Genomic DNA, 12,372 nt, shown 5'->3' with positions numbered 1-12,372 from the left:
GGGAAAAAACAGTGGGGATAAGGCAATAGGAGTGGCAGAGATGGGGGGAAATTGCAGTGGGGATGAGGCAAAAGCATCGGCAGAGAGGGGGGAAAAGGCAGTGGTTCTGAGACAAAAGCAGAGGCAGGGGACGGGGTGGTAGCTGTGGCTCAGATTGGGGGAAAAGGCAGTGAGGATAAAGCAATAGCAGTGGTAGAGATCATGGAAAAAGGCAGTGGGGATGAGGCAATAGCAGTGGCAGAGAGCAGGGAAAATGTCAGTGGGGATAAGGCAATAGCAATTGCACAGATTGGGCAAAAAGGCAGTGGGTATGAGGTAATAGCAGTGGCAGGGATTGGGGAAAAATGCAGTGGGGATAAGGCAATATCAGTTGCAAAGGTTGGGGAAATAGGCAGTGGATATAAGGCAATAGCAGTTGCAGAGACTGGGGGAAATGTCAGTGGGAAAGAAGCAATAGCAAAGAAACGGGTTTGCAGGCCGAGAGGAGCTCCGGATGGCTGGAGCCACAGGAGCATGGGACAGGTGCTGGAGGTGAGGGAGAAATGAGGCAGACCGTAGAGGGGCGAGGAGCAGAGATTGGAGTGGGCCCAGAACTGTAGTAAAGCAAAACCCAACTCAGGGTCCAAATAACAGTTTTCTTAAGTTAACTCTGTACTGTACAGCTTGGTTCCCACACACACGCACATGAGGACTCCCACACACCCTCACACAACGGTGTCACAACCCAAAGTTGTGATTTTTTGTTTGTGTGTGCTTCAGCACTGCTAAATTATTTTTCCCGCTAAATTGCAGCTTCTTTGCACGGTGGAGTTTTCTGCTGCAGAAGAGAACCCCGGTGCAACGGAGAATTTCCCGCCAATTTGAAGCTTTCTTTGCATGGTGCATTTCTTTTGCATCTAAGAAATGCACAGTGCAAGGAGTTCCCGCCATTTGTATGAAGATTCGTGCCACATTATTGGCCGATTCTAATATATGCACACGTGACGGCTAGCGATTGGCTTGCTAGCCGTATAAAGAGCTTGGTTGGCTTCCGCCCAAGTTGGACAGAAATCAGTTGGAGAGAGAGAAATTGGAGTTAGAGCGTGAAGATCTCTAAGCGCTGCGGATCCTTACGGACCCAAAGCATTTCTTAAAAGGCAACAGAGGCCTGAACAGCCTCTAGCCTCTCCCCGTCGCCGATAAATTCCTAGACGTATCCCTTCCTGTACGAGAAACTACCGAACCCGTGGAGCTTCAACAACTCCGGGGAAAAGAACGAATTTGTCGTAGTCCTCTAACGAGGATTTAAGCGGAGCTGAACCTGGAAACTGTCCAGCCTACACCACGACCATCTTTGGTGTAAGTAAACAATCTTTAAATCAACCACTACGTGTCCGTGACTAATTCTAGCTCGTCCCCGGTCTTCTCCGACCCCGCGTGCCCGGGCTGCTGGCCACAGCCCGCGTGCGCAAAGACGGGCCCGGATCGCCCCTGGCCCGCATAAACGGGAGCAGGAGAAAGAGAGTCAGTGAAGGGGCTGGAGTCCAGGTAGGGAAGAGAAACAGAGTCCAAGTCCTTGGTTGAAGAGAGGGGTGGGGGTGATAGCTACCTTTCCAGGTGGGGAGGGGGTCCTCGATGGCCAGTCGGAGTCTTTGTCCAGCAGGTGTTGTCCAGAGGGGTCGCCGGCGGGGCCTCTGGGTTGATAGGCAGTGTGACGTGGAGCAGGTCTGCTCCAGGTGAAGATGGCATCCCAAGGAGTCAGTCTTCACTGGCAAGCTTAGAGGTGAAAGGCTTGCAATGACCAAAGGTCAAGAAAGCCAAGGGTGACTAACTCAACGCAGCCGAGGGCTGGAGGGTTTCAAGGCTCGGAACAGCTCGGTGCAGTCGGAAACCGGCAGGCTTAGAAGCAAAATATCGCACTTGGTTGTAGCCTGTCCTAAAGGGATAGGCTTCACGTGGGGAAGTTGTGTGGTTTGGTGACCAGCTGTGTGGTTTAGGCCAAGGAGGATCGAAGTCCAGGCGGAGTGATAGGCTTCTGACCAGCAAGCTTAGAAAAAGAAGCTCGGCGTGGAGCAAAACCGGCAAGCTCAGGGCAGGTTGAATTGGTAAGTTGTCAGGAGAGAGAGAGGTGAGTGACTTGAGGCCAACAGATTGGGAAAGAATGGAAGTGGATGTGGTTTATAACTCAGAGGTTTTAGGGAGTATAGGGACCAGACGTTGGTAGAGAAATGAACCCTATGAAAACAATGGGTCCAGGAAAAAGGTACCCGTCCCTGGAGTCTGAGTGCCTTTCAGGGACATGACAGCTTAAAGCAGGCTTATAAGGCATTTACTGTTTTGGTTACTGCCATGAAATCAAAGGTAATTAAGAAGTAAAAGAAAACACAAGCCATTTTCATTTTCTGGAAGGCTGCAAAGTACTATACAAATTTAGCTCAGAATCAAAGAGAGCTGAAATATATCTATATTTAGAAAAAAATCTGCTCTAAATTGTAACCAAATTTCAGAATAACTGAGATCCTGCTGTGGTTAAGTATAATGCCTTCTGTCGTGGAAACACACGCAGCATACTTTTGGGTCAGGTCAGCAGAAGCTTTTATTCAAAAGAAACTACAGCTGTAGGGGGGATTCCAAAGTGACATGGATTTCCCAAGCACTTGGAAGGGGTCCCCCCCCCAAGAGCAAAATCAGGAGGCTTATATACTTTTTAACAGTTGCTTACAACTCATGTGATCATATAGTGAAATTAGCATGAAAAGCGGCTATAATATTACTTCATTATTTCTTTGCTGTAATCAGGATGGGAACTAATGGGGGAGGCGAGGTTAGTTCACAAACCTCCTTCTTGCACCTGGAAATCAGATTTGTACATACTTTTTTGCTATCTTCAAGGCTGCAGTGAGCGAAGCAGTTGCAGAGGAGTTACAAAGAACAAACACTTTCTCTTATCTGTTCTACTATACAGAGCCAGCAATTCTCCACAAAGCGGTTATGTCATCTTATAACTAAAATAATCAAAGTTTAAGGCATATATTTTTTCTGATTCCACACTTCTCTTGCTGGTTCGATAGCAAGTCAGTAGCAGAGAAGACTAAGCTCTGTGCTCAAAATGATGTAAATGTTTAGAACAAAAATGAAGCCTAAAAAAATGGGCTGCAGTACAGAAATTATTAAGCTATTTATGTAAAACAGAGAGTGTAAACAGTGTTATGTGTTTGCTGTATGCCTGTAGTGTACAGCAGAGACTGTCAAAAATATGAATGTATGCAGTCTCATCGGTAATGGGATAAAATAGATCTAAAAACAGCGGGGGGATAGCCTAAGTATTCTAAAAAGTTTTTGCTGTTATTGAGTAATTCATAAAGTTTAACCAAAACAATTAAATAAAACCATTTCCTAAAGTCTGGCAGAAAAAGAGTTAAAACACAGCAAGATACCTGCATGTTTTCTTTAAATAAGACATTAAGCTTCCTCCTCACAAGAGTAGTGTAAAATTCACTATGGGATAAAATAAAATTATAATTCATAATAGATAATTTAAGTAAAAAAAAAATATAAATGTTTAGTATAGATAACTCTTTAATTTTGGTTCATGTTAAGAACAAACAAGAACCTAGAAACTAACAATGAACTTCAAAACTTTGAATGAAGTAATAACTTATAGCTCCTGATATAGCAAATTACCGTAAAATTCCAGCAGCTATAGCAGGAGTAAAATGATATTCAGTATTAAATTTGGCTCATATAGGTTTTTCTGGTTATTTTTGTGGCAAAAAAGGGCTAGTGTAATTTTAAATGTATATTAAAAAAACCCACAACACTATCATTTTATCCTAATTGAATATGTTAATATGTGTGTGTGTGTGTGTGTGTGTGTACACACACACACACACACACACACACACAAAGGAATATACATACAAAGGAAAAGAGATTGACGTCATATATCTCGGATTCAAAAATGCTTTCGATCTGGTATCCCACGACAGTCTTATAGGAAAACTGGCCAATTGCAGCGCCTTGGCTACATCACAGTCTGCTGGCTGGGGAATTGCCTCTGTGGTCGGACGCAGAGAGTGGTAGTTGATGGAAGTCAATCACTGTGGTGCGCTGTGACCAGTGGGGTCCCCCAGGGTCCGTCCTTGGGCCTATCCTTTTCAACATCTTCATTAATGATGTGGACATTGGTGTCAGGAGCGGACTGGCCAAGTTCGCTGATGACACCAAATTTTTGGGTAAAGCGTTCACGCCCAAGGACAGGATGGTGATCCAGGCTGACCTTGACAGGCTCGGAAAATGGGCAGACAAAAACCTGATGGCCTTCAACTCCGAAAAATGCAAGGTACTCCACCTTGAGAAGAAAAATTTGCAGCATGCTTACAGGCTTGGCAGTGCTACACTTGCTAGCACCATGGCGGAAAGGGACGTGGGGGTCATGATTGACCACAAGATGAATACGAGCCACCAATGTGATGTTGCAGATGGCAAAGCGAGCAAAACTCTGGCTTACATCCATAGATGCTTCTCTAGCAAATCCCAGGATGTTATCCTCCTACTGTACTTGGCCTTGCTGAGGCTGCAGCTGGAGTACTGTATCCAATTCTGGGCTCCACAATTTTAAAAGGATGTGGACAAGCTTGAGAGAGTCCAGAGGAGAGCCACGCGCATGATCAGGGGGCAGGAAAACAGGCCTTATGAAGCAAGGCTGAGAACTACGGGACTCTTCAGCCTGGAAAATCGCAGGCTCAGGAGGGACCTGGTGGCTGCCTATAAGTATATAAGGGGTGCACATCAGGATCTGGGGGATTGCCTGTTCACCAGAGCGCCCCATGGGATGACAAAGTCAAATGGTCATAAACTTCTTCAAGACCGTTTCAGGCTGGAGATAAGGAAGAACTTCTTTACAGTCCGAGCCCCCAAGACCTGGAACAGGCTGCCACTAGAGGTGGTGCAAGCACCTACTCTGTAGTCCTTGAAGAGCCAATTGGACAGTTATCTTGCTGGGATCCTATGACCCCCACTAACTTACTGCCCCTGGAGCAGGGGGCTGGACCCGATGATCTTCCAAGGTCCCTTCCAGCCCTAATGTCTATGAAATTTATGAAATATATATATATATGTTGATGAGCAGACCCCACTGTGGTTTTGGGCATTACAGGGATCTTTGGCTTAGGTAAAAGAAGCGTTGCTGCAGAGCAAATGGGGAGTTGAAGGGGAAGGAAGAGTAGGTGAGGTTCAGAGAAAAAGTATAGCAACAGGTTGACTATAAAAGTTATTTCTTGCCAGGTATAGGAACTTAGGATGATACCAGTAATAACAGGCATACAAGAGAGAGACAAATAAACACTTATAATATGACATAGTTTCAGTTAGGTTTTTGAGGAAGTCTAGCTCAAGTTTGATTACAAAAGTCAGGTTTTGAAAACTGCCTGCAGTAAGAGAATAAAAGTCAGGTTCCTGGAGTCAGAGAGAGAGAGAGAGAGAGTTGGGGTCTCACCACTCAGTGAAGCCTGAACCGGTCGAGGTTCCCAGGAGTTGCTGGAGCTGGCAGATGGGCAGAGCTCTGAGCACGGCCCATGGGGGGAGTCCAGGCAGGAAAGGAGTGGACCTGGGCACATTTTGATGCAAGCACCAGGACAGAAACTTGAACTTGGGCAGGAGTTTTTGTAGAGAAGTAACAATGGCTCTGTGGCATCCAGGACATGCGGCCACTGTGCTACCCCACTGGCCCCATTGCCCATTGGCAGGAAGACAGGGGCAGCCGGCTGCTCGGACAGCTGGGACACGCTCCCCACCACCCAAGTTCCCTGGCAGCGGTGCAAACTTGTGTGCCGCCCAGCCAATCGCCACCCACCCCCTTGGGGGAGCATGCACACCTGGCTAGAAGCATTACAGACAGACATTCAGACAGACACACAGACAGCCAGACTAAGCCTTTTATTATGTTAATGGTTATGGGGGCTGCAGTTAGCAGCACGGTATGAAGAAACCATGCTCTGGGCCGGGCAAGACTCTGGTCAGGGCTGTCCGGGGGAGTCCACCAGTGCCACAGAGGCATGGTGTGGGGTGGCCAAGAAGGATTTCCATTTCTAATCTCAGTCCAAAAAGAGTTCCCTATTCACATCATTGTCCTTAGTACAGTCGCTGGGGGCGGGGGGGCCAAACCGCTCTTTGGGCCGGACAATACTCTTGTCAGGGATGCCTGGGAGTATCGCCGAGTGCCACACAGTCATAGAGTGGGGTGTCCCAACAAGGACTTCCATCTCTAATCCCAGCTCAAAAAAACGTTCCTTATTCGAGCCATTGTACTTAGGGCAGTGGCTGGCGGGCTGTCAGATAGCAGCTGGTCATGGCCAAACCGCATCTTGGGCCGGGCAAGTTGCGGGTCAAAGATGTCCACGAGAGCCCTCCAGGGGCACAGAGGTATGCCATGTTAGACCCAAGAAGGATTACTAGCTGTAATCCTAGCTCAAAAGTCTGTTCCTTATTCGTATCCATATATCTAGCACAGTGGCTGGGTTGCTGTCACTTGGCACCCTGGCATGGCCAAACTGCCTTTTGGGCCGGGGAAGTCTCTTGCCAGAGATGTCCAGGAGAGTTCCCCGGTAGCACAGAGGTAAGTCAAGGAGTGGCCCAAAAAGGATTTCTAAGTATAAACCCAGCCCAAAAGCCAATTCCTTATTCAAACCAATGCATTCCCTACAGTGGGAATGGGGGGCTGTCAGATAGCAGCCTGGCACTGCCAAGCTGCACTTTGGGCCAGGCAAGATTTTGGTTACAGGTTTCATAGTTTCATAGTTGTAGGGTCGGAAGGGACCTGAGCAGATCATGAAGTCCGACCCCCTGCCATGGGCAGGAAAGGGTGCTGGGGTCAACTGACCCCAGCTAGGTGATTGTCTAGCCTCCTTTTGAAGACCCCCAGGGTAGGAGCCAGCACCACTTCCCTTCAAAGTTGGTTCCAGCTCCTAGCCACCCTGACTGTGAAGTAGTGCCTCCTGATGCCTAGCCTGAATCTACTCTCCATCAACTTATGCCCATTATTCCTTGTTACTCCTGGTAGTGCTCGGGGGAACAGGGACTCTCCCATTGCCTGCTGGTGCCCCTTGGCAAGTTTATAGATGGCCACCAGATCTCCTCTCAGCCTTCTCTTGTGGAGGCAGAACAGGTTCAGGTCCCATAGCCTCTCCTCCCTGACCATGCGAGTGGCCCTCCTTTGGACCCTCTTGATGCTCGCCTCATCCCTCCTGAAATGCAGCGCCCAGAACTTTACTCAGTACTCCAACTGCGGCCTGACCAATGTTGCACAGAGGGGGAGGATCACCTGCTTGGACCTGCCCGTGATGCAGATCTAGTTGTAGCCTGTCCTTCTCCTCTAGCGTGCCCACTTCTCCCCACATCTTAGTGTCAGCCGCGAATTTGAACAAGGTGCTTTTCACCCCCTCATCCAAGTTGCTCATGAAGGTGTTGAACGGTGTGGGCCCAAGGACCAAGCCCTGGGGAACCCCACTGCCCACATCCCTCCAGGTTAAAAATGACCCGTCCATCACCACTCTCTGGGTGTGGTCCTCCAGCCAATTTGCAACCCATTTGACTGTGTAGGCGTCAATACCACAGTCGCCTCATTTTTTAACGAGAATGGGGAGAGTGTCCAGGAGAGTGGCCCTGTGCTGCAGAGTCATGGTGTGGGGTGGCCCAGGAAGCATTTCCATCTCTAATCCAAGCCCACCAACCAATTCCTAAGTCAAGACCATATACTTAGCACAGTGGCTGGGGTGCTGTCTGTTGGCAGCCTGGTACGGCCAAACTGCAGTTCAGGCCGGATAAGTCTCTAGTGACAGATGTCCAGGACAGTCCTCCTCTGGCACAGAGGTATTCTGATGGGTGGCCCAAGCAGAATTTCTAGCCATAATCCCAGCCTGAAAGCTAGTTCCTTATTCAAGCCATTATACTTAGTATAGTGGGCATGGGGGCTGTTAGTTGACAGCCTGGCATGGTCAAACCAACCCGTGCTTTGGGCCAGGTGGGACTGTGGTTAGGGTTCTTTGGGACAGTTCTCCAGTGGCATCGCCATGAAATATGGCGAGGACCAAGAAGTATTTTGCCCCATAATCCCATCTTAACCTGACCTGCATTTAGGGCTCTGTACTTGATGTGGAATATTATTTTACATATTAATTAGTATATATGCATAGCTAATTAAATTCTCTTTCATTAGGATGTGGAATTCATTAATAACAAGTTTTTTTGGGGTCTAGATTAGCTTTGAAAAAGGAACTGGGAACCAGGAATAAGGAACTGCGAATAAGGAATAGGGAACCGGGAATAAGGAACTGGAAATAAGGGACCAACTTCAGACTCATGGATTGGGCTGCCTTGTCCCTGGGGCAGTGCGAGAAGGTCGAAGGAAGGCAGATGCATTTGCTGGTGTTGGGAGAAGGTAGCGTGGATGACGCCTGGGGTGGTGGAAACCAAGGAACCTGGAAGCCAGGTTCTGCCCCAGCTCAGAGGCACCCGATCCAACGCTTCCCCGATGACATAGCAAATCAACTTACCTTCCAATAAGGATCCATTTATTTATGCTTTGAACTTAAATTGAATAATATAGCCATAGTCTCTAGCATATTAGTAAAATTTCTATTTTCTTATTAACTGGAGAAAAAAAATGGGGGAGGAAAGAGTAGGAAGGTTTATTAAGCCACTGTCCAAGGCTTCCATACTGCAGACTGTGTGAGAAAGACCAACAAAAGTGTAAGCTCCTCAATGAACACAGAGAGGAATCAAGTAAAGGGGAAGTGGAGAAGCCTCACAGAAATAGTCAGGGAACATGAACGTGGCGGAAGGATCTGAGCGCACAGTTCGCAAGTTTGCAACAACAGGCGCTTAGGCTGGATATCAGGCCTATGATTTGATTACTCAGTCAATGCAGTGTCTCGCCCCTACTCCGTCCCGTACCTTCTCTGTCTGCAACTTCTCCTCCAGCTAAGATTTCAGGTACTTCCAGGTTGCCATGATCCTCATTTGAGCAGAGAGGTGCAAAGAACAAGCTTCTGATCCCGAGTGAATTCGGCCAACTTTAAAGCAGGTGATTTCCAGCAGATTTGTCCAAAGGAAAGTCAGTTGATTCGCTGCAGTTGGGTCCCAGCAGTGGAAAAAAGGACTGCTTCTGCACGGTTTAGCCCAAGAACACAGCAAATCCTGAAGTCTCTGTGGAGAAGAGAGGAGTGGACATGGTATGTAGAGAGTGGGTGAGTTGAGCCGAGGAGGGGGAGGCTCCTCACCCCATGCCTTGCCCCAGAGCCAGGCAATGCCCTCCCCTGAGGCAGATCAGAGTTGGGGTCCCCTAGCGGAGAAAAGCACCTGCCCCTTTCTCCACAGCCACTTTGCACTCTCATCACAGCCATCTCTTCCACCCTCCTTGGCATTGCCCTTCTTCTTCCTCACACCAGGGCCACTGGGCTCTAGTCCTCACCTCAGCCAGGGCTGCCCCATGGGCCAGCGCTTTCCAGTCCTCGGGCCATGCAGGCAGGGAGAGATCATGGGCACAGACTAGAGGGAGCAGCCAGAGGGCTGGAAATGGACCCAGAGGCTGCCCCACAGATTCACACTTGGCTGGGGGCACTGTGTGCCCAGACGAAGCCATGAGTCCTGAAAACAAGCAGACTAAAGAAAGGAGACTCCCAGGAGCTCACCAGGGCTGGTGCCCTCGCCTGGGCACTCCAGGTCGCAGTGGGCACCAGGGCAGCCGGGCAGCATTGTGACATCAGCCAGCTCCCAACAAAGGGCGGTGAGACTGGCAGCGCAGATCCTTCCTGCAGAGACGCAGTGCTCACCTCCCTCCTCCACACTCCCTCCGCTCGAGGAAATAGTCCCCATTTGAGGCCCAAGCTGAACCAACAAAGCAGTGAGGACAAAACAACAAGAAACAATTAGGAGTAGGGAGAGATGTTAAAAGGCCATGGGACTTGTTGCATTACCCAGTCTTTATACCACCAACAATTAATCAACATGTTAGCAATGACTGCTTAAGTGTTATCAATAAGTAATCACTAAATTGTATATTTCCAATGACATTCAGTTTGCGTTGTTAAATATGAACAATAATACTACAAGCAGAACAATTTGAGAATATCTTTTCTTGGAGGGACTTGAAATCTGGGCAGAGGTGGTGGAGAAGTAAGATGGAGATTCAGTAAGGGCATCTTGTGCCCAGGAGCTTGTCAACTGCATTTCTTAAATCTGGGGTTTGACCAATAAAATGTATTGTCAAGCAAATCCATAGGACTCCCAGCTACACCCCACTACAATGCTCACCCTAATGTGCACACATATTTCTATCACAGATGCAGAGCTCTTCCTCAGCACTGAATGATGAAGATGGGATGCACTGCGTGTCCACGTCACTGCTCCCTGCGTCAGCCCTGGCACCCCAATCCAGTGTGGGGCTGCCCCTCTGCTCTGCAGGGTCACTTCCTCACTCCTGGCCCTGCACTGTTGGTATTTTTCAGGCAGTCGGATCCTTCTGCTCTGGGGTCAGTTGTTGTGTGGGTCAGAGGTCGCTCTCCGGTTCTGGCCTCACTCCCCTGTCCCATGCAATTTTCTCTGTGAAGCATTTTGATGCTGCCTCCTAAATCAAACATCACCCCCCATGCCCCCAGACCACAATCCCATTTCATCTGCACACTGAGTTCATTCAACTCTGCAGCAGGCCATGGCCAAATCCATTCACCTTCTTCCTTTTGGTCTCCATGGCACGAGTGGAGGGAAGGGCCACCCTTGGGGACTCTCTGCTGTCTTGCACACCCTGCAGTGCTGCCACTTGACACCAGTGGGCAGGACCCCCTCAGGTGTCAGGAAGGGCAGGAGCCCAGGACCTGGGGTTTGGGGTTTGGGCTGCCAGGGCCAGCCTGGGCGGGTAGACTCAGTGTGCATCAACTTGTATTGAGACCAGTGAGTGCCAAGTGAACTAGGTCAAAATGGTCTTGGGGAGGAAGACAAAGTTAGAAAAGGCAGGGCTTGGGTTCTTGGACTCCTGGACTCTCTGCCAAGGTCTGGGAGGTGAGGAGGGCCTAGTCATTAGAGCAGGGGGTGGTGGAGTACGGACATAGCTGGACAGACAGAGGGTTGGGGGTAGGGAGCAAAAAGCCATGACCTCATATACAAAACTATGTCTACTTGCATTCACCAGCCCCTACACACCACTGCTCTGCACCGTGGACCCACCTGCCTCTCAGGCTCTGTTCCTGCCCCAGCAAGAGCTTTTTGGGGACCCCAGGAGTGCTCCTCTCAGGGCAGGAGACCTGAGAGCTGCAGGGGCAGAGCTCCAGTGAAAGGCAGACAAAAGCCTGTGTCAGTGGATGATGCCCATGGCAGAACTGTAGCACAGGCAGGGATGCATGTCTCAGTACAACTGATGGCATCTGTGGCGCGTTTCCAGAAGTCCTCCAGCTTGTCAAGGTATTGCTTGAGTCAAGGGCGACGTGGAGTGGGTGCATGCGGTTGTACATACAAACCCTGAGCGTGGTGGTGCACCCCCTACAAAAAGGTGCCACCAACACTGTCGGTGGTGCTTGTAGGCATTCGCCGCTTGCCACCGTGCCGCCAACACCGCTGGCGGTGTCTGCGGGCAGTCTGCAATCCCTGCTGGATGCTGCTGATGTTGCCAGCGGTGTCTGCGGGTGCTCTGTGACCCCGGTCAGTGTGGCAGAAATGCCACCGTCTGTGTCCCTCTTCAGAAATCTGTCTCTGCCAGCGTGAGAGGCTGGTGTTGAATTCCTCAGGGTGGGGGATCGGCCTCGCTTTCTCTATGACAAAAGCCTGGTGCCTCGGAGGCGGATACTCTGGTCACCTGGGGAGCGGGGGAAAAGCCCCGCTCACCGGCCCAGGTAGCCAGTGATGGTTTTTTAGATTGGTTGGCGAGTGGCCAGCACTGGCAGCTTCGATTGGACCGGGCGGCTGAGGTCAGAGAGGTTATTTAAAGGCCAGGGCCAGGAAGAAGGGTAGCCATTAGCCATGTGGTCATCCAGGTGAAAATGAACCTGGCTCTCTCCTCATCACCGCATGCTCAGAGTGCCCTGCCTCCAGAGGGAAACTCCAACCACCTCTGGACCATGCACGTGAGTAAGCTACTCGAGATCAGACTAGATATTTAGCTTACAGTAACTCAGATGCTTGTTCAAACGGCTACCTCAGCCATTCTAGTTTGCTCTATGGGATTCCTCTGATATTGCTCTACCTTTTGCCCCGTTTTCACCCTACCCCCTGTAATCAATACAGTTCTCCGTTGTGACCGGTGTGGGAGACTTATTGAGGGGTGGGTCTAAATTATGCCGAGGAGGCCCCTTAGGTCTGCGGACTAAGGGAGACTTTCCTAATAAGCCCCTGACTTGGGGAAGT

The sequence above is a fragment of the Alligator mississippiensis genome, chromosome 3 (assembly GCF_030867095.1).
Source record: "Alligator mississippiensis isolate rAllMis1 chromosome 3, rAllMis1, whole genome shotgun sequence".
In the NCBI taxonomy this organism is placed as follows: Eukaryota; Metazoa; Chordata; order Crocodylia; family Alligatoridae; genus Alligator; species Alligator mississippiensis.
Note: the sequence above shows the minus strand (reverse complement) of the source record.